This window comes from Pteropus medius, unplaced genomic scaffold (genome assembly GCF_902729225.1).
Source record: "Pteropus medius unplaced genomic scaffold, Ma_sr-lr_union100, whole genome shotgun sequence".
Taxonomy (NCBI): Eukaryota; Metazoa; Chordata; class Mammalia; order Chiroptera; family Pteropodidae; genus Pteropus; species Pteropus medius.
The window spans coordinates 12,283-22,618 of record NW_024352873.1 but is presented as its reverse complement, the minus strand read 5'-3'; the positions used below and the strand labels follow the sequence as shown (position 1 = coordinate 22,618).

The 10,336-nt window shown below is 38.7% G+C and overlaps 1 pseudogene; it reads right to left on the bottom strand.

The window, feature by feature from the left end:
* Window positions 1–8,937: 8,937 nt before the first annotated feature.
* On the bottom strand, window positions 8,938–9,911 carry LOC120592539 (olfactory receptor 7G1-like; annotated as a pseudogene).
* Window positions 9,912–10,336: the final 425 nt, after the last annotated feature.

Genomic DNA, 10,336 nt, shown 5'->3' with positions numbered 1-10,336 from the left:
CACATGTGGAATATAAAACTGAAAGCAACAAACAAGACAAACAAAAAACTCATATACACATTAAACAGTTTAGCAGTTACCAAGGGAAAGATGGGAAAGCAAAAGTAGAAAAGGGTAAAGGGGGTCAAATATATGGTGATGGAAGGAAATTTGACTTTGAGTGGTGAATACATAATGCAATATATAGATGATGCATTATTGAATTGTGCAATTGAAACCTATATAATTTTATTAACCAATGCCACCTTAGTTAAATTTTTTATTAATAGTTTTTAATACATTTTTAAATTTATTTATTTAAATTAGTTTCAAGTATACAGTACATTGGTTAGACATCTATATAGTTCATAAAATGATCTCCTCAATTGCTCCCTCCCTCCCTTGGCCCTCCACCTAGCCATCATATTAATGCTAACTTCATTCTCTCTGCCATGCTCCCCATCCCCATGACCAGCTATTAACTACTAATTTGTACTTCTTTAACCCTTTACCTCATTCTCCCAGCTCCCCAAACCTCCCTCCCCTCTGTCCATCACCAAATTGTCCACTATGTTTGTGAGTCTGTTTTTGATTAGTTTGTTCTTTTTGTTCCTTAGATTCCGCATATAAGTGAAATCATATGGTATTTATCTTTCTCTGTCTGACTTATTTCACTCCGCATAATAACCTCTAGGTAAATCCATGTCATTGCAAATAGTAGGATTTCATTTTTTTAATGACTGAGTAATATTCCATTGTATATAGAAACCATAATTTCTTTATCCTATTGTCTGTTGATGGGCATTTAGGTTGCTTCCATATCTTGGCTATTTTAAATTGCACTGCCATGAATATTAGAGTGCATAGACCTTGACAAATTATTGTTTTGATTTTCTTTGGATAAATACCCAGAAGTGCAATTACTGGGTCAAAAGGTAGATCCATTTTTAACTTTTTGAGAAACCTTCATACTGTTTTCCATAGCAGCTGTACCAGTTTGCAATTCCATCAACAATATATGAGGGTTCCCTTTTCTCCACATCCTCGCCAACACTTGTTTTTTGATTTATTGATGATAGCAATTCTGACAGGTGTGAGGTGATAGCTCATTGTGGTTTTAATTTGCATTTCTCTGATGATTAGCAACCTTGAGCATCTTTTCATATGTCTGTTAGCCATCTGTATTTCCTCTTTGGGGAAGTATCTGTTCAAGTCTTCTACCCATTTTCTAATTGGATTGTTTGGTTTTGTTATTGTTGTTGTTGTTGTTGAGTTGTATAAGTTCTTTATATATTTTGTATATTAACCCCTTATCAGATATATCATTAGTGAATATCTTCTCTCAGTCAGTTGTCTTTTTGTTTTGTTGACAGTTTCCTTTGTTGTACAAAAACTTTTTAGTTTGATGTAGTTCCATTTGTTTATTTTTTCTTTTGTTTCCTTTGCCCAAAGAGATATATCTGAAAAGAAATTCCTGTTAGTAATGTCAGAGAGTTTAGTGCCTATGTTTTCTTCTAGAAATCTTATGGTTTCAAGTCTTACATTTAAGTCTTTAATCCATTTTGAGTCTTCTCCTGTATACGGTGTAAGAAGGTGGTATAGCTTCTTCTTTTTTTTTTATGTAGCTGTCCAATTTTCCCAACACCATTTATTGAAGAGACTGTCTTTACTCCATTGTATATTCTTACCTCCTTTATCATATATTAAGTGAGCATATAGGCATGGATTTATTTCTGGGCTCTGTATTCTGTTCCATTGACCAATGTATCTCTTTTTATGCCAATACCATGCTGTTTTGATTACTGTAGCCTTGTAGTATAGTTTGATATCAGGTAGTGTGATACCTCCAACTTTGTTCCTCTTTCTCAAGATTGCCATGGCTATTCAGGGTTTTTTATGGCTACATATAAATTTTAGGATTATTTGTTCTAGCTCTCTGAAAAATGCCATCGTATTTTGGTAGAGATTGCATTGAATCTATAGATTGCTTGGGATAGTATGGTCACTTTAACGATGTTGATTCTTCCTACTCATGAACTGGGCATATGCTTCCATTTATTTGTATCTTCTTCAATTCCTTTTTTGAATGGCTTATAATTTTCTGAAAACAGGTCTTCTACCTTCTTAGTTAATTTGATTCCCAGGTATTTTACAGTTTTCGATGCAATTGTAAAAAGCATAGTTTTCTTAATTTCCCTTTCTGAAAGTTCATCATCAATGTATAAAAATGCCACTGACTTTTGAATATTAATTTTATCCTGCTACTTTTACTGAATTCACGATCACCCTAACTGGTTGTGTGTGTGTGTGTGTGTGTGTGTGTGTGTGTGTGTGTGTGTGTGTGAAATCTTTTAGGCTCTCTATATATAAAATACATGTTATCAGCAAATAACAAGAGTTTTGCTTCTTCCTTTCCAATGTGGATGCCTTTTATTTCTCTTTCTTGCTGTGGCTAAGATTTCCAATGCAATGTTGAAGAGGAGTGGTGAAAGTGGGCATCCTTATCATGTTCCTGATCTTAAGGAAAATGCTTTTAGCCTTTCCCTATTGAGTATGATGTTAGCTGTAGGTTTGTTATATATGGCCCTTATTATGTAGAGGTATGTTCCCTCAATTCCCACTTTGCTAAGAGTTTTTATCAGAAATGGATGCTGAATTTTGTTGAACGCTTTTTCTGCTTCTATTGTTATAATCATGTGGCTTTTATCTTTTGATTTGTTAATGTGGTCTATCACATTAATTGATTTGAGGATATTGAACCAAACTTGCAATCCAGGAATAAATCCAACTTGATCATGGCGTATGACATTTTTAATGTATTGCTGAATTTGGGTTGCTAATATTTTGTAGAGGATTTTTGTATCAATATTCATAAGAGATATTGGCCTATAGTTGTTTTGTTTGTTTGTTTATTTGTTTGTTTGTTTGTTTTGGTAATATCTTTGGTTTTGGAGTCAAGGTAATGGTGGCCTCATAAAAGAAGTTAGGGAGCCTTCCCTCTTCTTGAATTTTTTAGGACAGTTTGAGAAGATTAGGTGATAATTCTTCAAAGGTCTGTCCACAACTGTTTTCTTCAAAATGCACTCATGGCACTAGCCAAGGTCTATTGCCTGTGCACAACCCCAGAGCCAAGCAGGGCGCAAGAGGCTGCTTGTCAACAAGCTGCAGACATTTTGTGGCTTGAGTGAAGCGGGATCTCAGGGAGACATGGTCCATTTGGCCAATACAGCCTCAGTTTTGCTGCAACTTCTATGCCTGGGCATTCCCGCTGTAGACGCAGATCACAGTGAGACCAGCTGCCATCTGGGGTGGTCCCACAGACCCCTGCACTCCCTCAACACAATATTGCAACCCTTGTAGACAGTAAAGGTCTGCCTGCTGTTGATTTCTATGCAATACCTACCCTTTGCCAGCCAAAGTTTGTTGCCTGTGTGGATTAGGAGATCAGGGAAGGGGAGGGACAGGGCTGTCAATGAGCCACCTGAGACAATTTGTGGGTAGCATGCGGCGGGGTCTCAGAGAGACAATGGAAGTCAAATCAATACAACCTCAGTCATGCTGAAAATTTGGTAACTATTGTAAGTTCCCACAGAAGTCCCAGATCATAGCAAGACCAGCTGCTGTCTGGGAATAACCCACAGGTTCCTGATATCTACCCAAGTTCATGTTGTCAGCAGTGATCTGCCTGACCCTATCTCTGAAATGCGGCTCACAGTACTGGTCGCCCCCTGGGAATAGAAATGTGGCTCATAGAGCTGGCCAGCCGCTGTTGCTGGACTTGGAAATACAGTGCACGGCGCTGACCACCCAACTGTGAATACTTGGCCCTGAATTGGAGCCGGGCTTCGCAGCCATCCAGCAACAACTTTCCCGGGAAATCTGCAGGTTGGGTGGGGCGGGCTTCCTAATGGCTCTGTGGAAGGGGTCTGCACAGTCTAGCTGGCATGATCTGTAGATTACCCTCTAGGGGGGCCAGAGTAAGGCACAATGGTGGCTGCCTTTCCAGCCCTCATTCTGTTGCCAGGTAATGCAGACTTTCTCAGAATGAATCCCGTGCGAGTCTCTGACTCACTGAGTCTCTGACTCACTGCCAGTGTCCCAAGTGAGTGTCCACAGGCCAGAAAGCCTTTGTGTGGGTTCTTCAAAGGGATGTCTAGGAGTTCAGTCACCTTCCATCTCACCCAGATAGCCAGAATCCCCTCTGGTTTCTACAGTCAGAGTTGTTGGAATCTCCTCTTCTCTGGGCTGTGACCCTAGGCTGCGGAGCCCTCAGATGAGACTAGGAACCCCCTCTCCTTCAGGAGAGCCTTTGCAGCCTTGCTCTCCCTCCCAGTGATCCTCCACCACCTGCAGGTGCTCGTCCAGCCCAATCCACAACTTTGCCCCTCCTATTGGCTTCGATGTGGCTCCTTTATATTATCGGATGTAGGTGTTAGGATCAGCTGGACTTCAGGTGATTCTCCACATTGATTACTTTATAATTTGGTTGTAATTTCAATGTGGACCTGGGAGGAGGCAAACCCTGCTTCTACCTAGTCCACCATCTTCCCTGAAAATTCCCCCGATAAAATTTAATGAAAAAAAAACTTTATTGGGTTGTTGCAATGATGAGAAATGAGTAGGCTTACTGCAGCCAGCACTGTGCTCAGCATAGGGAACTCTCATTGCCTGTTTAATTATTTTTTCTGCTGAATAACTAACTGTACCTGACCTGTTTCACTGCTAGAAAGAAACTAGTGGGTGGGGCAAGTTGAGGAAACAGGAAAGAAAGAGGGAACATCATTAGCATGACAGCCGGGATGGGTTTAGGTGCCAAAATTCCCTCTGGGAATCTTGGCCATGTATGGGGTAAATGAAAGAAATATCAATGATATTCACATTCATTTGGCATGGATGTAATTAAAATTAGATACATAAATCAAGACAAGCAATAACAACCTACAAGAGAAAAAAAAATTGTTTGATATAAAATCTACAGCATGAGAAATTTTAAAGTATTTTTAAACCTACATAGGTGTGTTTATATTTATTTTGGATTACTCAAGCATAACAAAAAGTATAGAGAATAATAAGGAAAAGTTGAGTGCTCACCACACAATGTTATCAAATACACACACTTCACCATCCTTTCTTAAGGTATTTTCATTGAAATAAGTAATGGGTATCTTTGAAGTGTCCTACATCAGGTTATTGTACAAACTGATTCTTTTCTTTTCCTGAGGGAACTGCTACATTATCTTGATGTGAATTATACCCCTATACTTTTCCTTATATTTAGTATTTTTCCACAAGCAAAGGCACTTATATTTTTTTATCTCAGAAAGCTGTCACTAAGCAGAGTTTGACCATTTTATAATTGGTTATTATAGTTAATATATTTTTTAAATTAATGTTGATACATTCAGTTTTATTTCATTTAACTATCATAGAATGTTCCACCATATTGTTACATCATAATTCATATCTCTACTTTATAGTTGAGAGATATTATAATATTTACTTTTATTAACTATATATATACACATGACTGTTATATGTATATAACAGTCATATTATATGTTATATGTATATAACAGTCGTGTGTGTGTGTGTGTGTGTGTGTGTGTGTGTATACACATATAAACATGAAACCATATCTGGATATATCATCACATTAGTGTTCCCTCTGTGAAGGGAAAAAAATACAAAAAAGGTGCCATCTGTATGTATATTATTTTGTTCCTTTATTTTAAAAAAGGAATGAATATGGTAAAATGCCAATATTGGTTAGTTCTGGAAGGGGTAGGTAGTTGTATTTTAAAATTATTATTACAATATCAATGCTTTTAATTTAAAATATTTAACAGTTTTATAAAGAGGAATGAGTGGACAAAGGAAGGAGCCTGCTCTGTTTGTTTGGGTGTACACTGCTTCCTTCATAGTCCTCCAAGTCAGGCAACAAGGGAAACACCAAGCTCTTCTGTGGGAAGATGTATGGGGTTAAGGGGAAGCTAACACTTCTTCCCTCCACTTCAAAAATGCAACATGTCAGAGAATTTTACGTCAGTCATCATGTTTGAGAAGGGAAGGATTTAGATTCAAGAGCAAACAGTTCCTGCCGTTGCATAAACAGAGTAGAAGACTAGCATAATGAGAACTCCATATCATTGAAAAGGTACAAGAACATGTCAAGATGACAGAAAGGCATGAGTCACATAGGGGACTTAGTATTGATCATCTTGGGCATGGACTCTCCTCACAGTTATGCAGAGATGAAACTATTGTAAACACCTACCCTAGTGCCCAAAGCATTGTCTAAGGGACTTTTGGTTACCTGGCTGGCTTCATTGTGGGGTGATACCTGACATTTTCTCTGGATATTGAATAATGAAAATAGAAAATCCGTCTCTGAGAAAGGCATAGAGACTGAGATTCTGGGCAAGAGGCATCATCCCTGGGAGAAGGCTCACCTGTTGCTTTCTGACTGGGCAGGACTGTTGAGTGAGGTGGTCACAGAGAGACTATTTGCAGTCTCTGCATCCCTGGGGGCTTCAAATCCAAAGCTCCTCATTAGACAAACTTTTTTTTGTTGTTGTTATATGGATCCCAGGAGACTGTAAATCACCGAAGACAAAGACTAGAGAAGGGAAAAATTCAGGATGGCTGATTCATTGATCCCACAAGGCCAGGTGTTCACCATTCAGTTTTCTCTACCTGTTTCTCTCACTCCCATTTCACTTACCTTGCACATGTGGATACACCATCTCTCTCTCATTAAATTCTAGTCTCCATTTTTTAGATACAAGCATTTACATCTCTATCTAATTAATGATATTGGGAAACCAGATTATAACTTTAAGTGTGAAAACATAGTTTAAATATACATAGGTATAAAATATATTTATAAATATAGGTTAGCTACTATAAAAATGCAGCCACTCAGAGATATTTCTAAGAGTCACTGAATGTTTCCTGAACTTTAATCTTCTTACTGTGCATTTTTTACAGCATATCCTAACCTACACTCTGTAAACAATTCTGACCACAATCAATATAGACAGACTTTAAAATTTTATAAATGCTTTTTCCAATCTTATAACAATAGTATCAGTGTACACTTTTTTTCACATTAGGGGATTATAGGTTGACATTTCTATACTTGATTTTTAATAATTATGAGAAATTACAGTGTCATTCTCAGAAATGTACTATGCCGGTTCATTTATACTCTCAGAAGAATGAGTGAGATTTCAACCATAATTTAATAGGTGAAGATGGTGCTCTGTGTTAATACTTAATTACAAACTTTTTATCATCAATGAATTTAATATGTTCATGCGCTTGTAAATTTGTTTTACCACCTGTTAACTCTCTCTATGTGAACTTTATTTTTTAATCAGTGCGGTTCTTGATACGGTATTTGAAAGCTACATGAGACGAGATGGTATTTGAATATCGCTCTTTCACTTCACCACATTAATAATAGGTAAGAACATAGTTGGTCTCATGTAACCAGAGAAAGTTTTCCGTGTACCATGCAAAAAACTCAAATATAAAGGGAGGGTTCTGTGGATTTACTTCCATGAGGAAAGTTACTCTGTCTAGTTATGAGAGTCCTGGAAGCTAAGTGTCCTAGGAGAGATTAGGGCTTAAAAACCCTGTACCTCTACATTTTGGGGCTGCTTGATTTGGGGTCTGCATACCCCTGGCAGACCCAGCTGGCTGAATAAAGAATCAGTGAGTTTCCTATAACTCACTGATTTCTGGTGATCCATGTGTCTATCGGGGGCTGGTGGCTACAACACCAAGAGGGAAGGAAAGATCACTGAGGATGAGGTGGAATGTGTGATCACCATCATGCTGCATCCACACCAGTTCAAGGTCCCAAGCTAGTTCTTGAACAGACAGAAGGATGCAAAAGATGGAAAGTACAGCCAGGTACTGGTCAATGGTCTGGACAACAAGCTCCGTGAAGACCTGGAGCAACAGAAGAAAATTCAGGCCCACAAAGGGCTGGGCCACTTCTGGGGACTTCGTGTTTCAGGTCAGCACGCAGATACCCAGCCGCAGAAGACCCACTGTGGGTGTGCCCAAGAAGATATAAATCTGAAGGTCTTGTCTGTTGACAAATAGTATGTACACTAAATAAATAAATGAATAAAATTCTATTTAATCATTCAAATTCTATTATGACATCTCCATCTGGCGCCACCACCTGGTGACTCTGAGGAGAACCAGTCCTAGGACAAGACAATACATGGAGGATTAAATAAATCTCTACTCCCCTGTTCCTATGCATTTCTTACCCCTAAAGACCTTGCCATGAAAGCTAAATTCTCTTTATTGTCTGTGCCCGTTAGAGATTCTTTTCTTATCAGAACTGAAGGCTTCCTCACTGATGAAGTTCAAATATCTCACAATCTTCTCAAACCATCACTATAATCTAATTATGCAAATTTCATAGGTAATGAAACTGAGTATGGTAGCTGCTAATGTTTCTCAAAAGAATATGGTTTGCCAATGAACAATCACATTAATGACTAGGTGAATAAAAGCTCAGCTCCCTTAATTCGCTATAGGACTAAAATCAGTGAGGAACTAACACGACCCTACCATGGGGTCCAGTGGAAGCTAATCTTTAGGTATGATCACAGTCTTGTTTCAATACTTCACCTGTCTTGTCCATGTTCTGCAACTTTTCTTTTTCTGAGAGTGATATAAATAAATAAATAAATAAAACCCACTAAAACTAGAACCCTTGCCACAAGCTCTGTTTCTGTAGAACAGGAGCATAAAAAAAAATGATTTTAGAAAATTGAAATTGAGTGTCAAACATCATAGAGCTAGACGAAAAGTAAAGTCAGATTTCAGTTCCAAGTTAAAATTAACTTTGTCATTATGGTGTCTAGACATTTTTAAAGAATTTGGTGATATAAGAATCAAACACTGTGGCTCGCTCAGGATTCCTATCTTTTTGCCTCATTCTAGAAACCATAGCCCAAAGTAAATGGCACAAAATCAGAAAAGAAGATATCCTACCCATTAATTTCCGCAAGGCTCATTTCATGTCTGTTCCTCAGGCTGTGTGTAAAGGGGTTCATCATTTGAGGAACCACAATGTACATAACTGAAGCCACTGCAGTCTTCCTGGAAGAGTCAGTAATTGTAGATGTAATATATACTCCAAAAACGGTCCCATAGAACAAGGAGATGACTGAGAGGTGGGATCCCCAGGTGGAAAAAGCTTTAAGCTTTCACCTCACTGATGGCATTCTCGAAATGGAGGAGACTGTTTGAGTATAAGAGAAAATGATCCCACACAGAGGAATACCACCAAATAGGCTAGCCACAAAATATATCAGAAAGTTATTGATAAAGGTATCAGAACAGGCCAGCTTGATGACTTGAGCAAGCTCACAGAAGAAGTGAGGGATTTCAAGTTCCCTGCAGAAGGACAGTCACAACACCATCAGACTGTGGAGCAGGGCGACCACAGTGCTAAGGAACAGTGAGAGTACAGTCAGCAGAACACAGAGATGAGGGTTCATGATAAAGGTACACCTCAAGGGGTGACAAATGGCCACATAGCGGTCATAGGCCATTGCTGTAAGGAGAAAATTCTCAAATCCACCCAAAACCACAACAAAGCCAATCTGGGTGAGGCAACCTATAAAAGTGATGCTCTGATTCTGTGCTTGTACGTTTACCAGCACCTCTGGGATGGTGATTGTGCTTATACAGATGTCAGTAAAGGACAGATTGCAGAGGAAGAAATACATGGGGGTGTGCGGGTGGGGGTCAGAGCTGACAGCCAGGACGATGAGCAGGTTTCCCAGAACAGTAGCCAGGTACATGGTCAGGCACAGGCAGAATAGGAGGAGCTGTAGTTCTGGATCATCTGTCAATCCCAAAAGTAGGAATTCTAAAACATCTGTTTGGTTTCCAGGTTCCATGTCTTTGATGAATCTGATGGAAAAGATGAAGTGAAAATAAAATACAATGAATGGTCCCAGGGGTAGCAGCAGCATCAAAAAGGAACTTGATGGAAAAGTAAATTCTTGATACCTCTTCAGACTTACTGCTGATAAACTGTGAGGGTGATGGCCAGCAGCCTGTTTTATCAAGCCCTCCAGATGAATTTCATATATGCTCAAGTTTGAGAACCAGTGTTTAAATAGAAACAAACAAACAAACAAAAACCTCTATATATATCGTGAATCCAAGGAAATATTCAAATCTTTCCCTCTGCTATTTTTTCCTGCCATCATCATCTCTCACTCTTTCTGTTTCCTCTAATCCCTTATTGGCCCACATATTTATTGATCACCAGCTCTGTTTCCCACCTTGCACAAGTGCTGAGACTGAAACAAAGAACAAG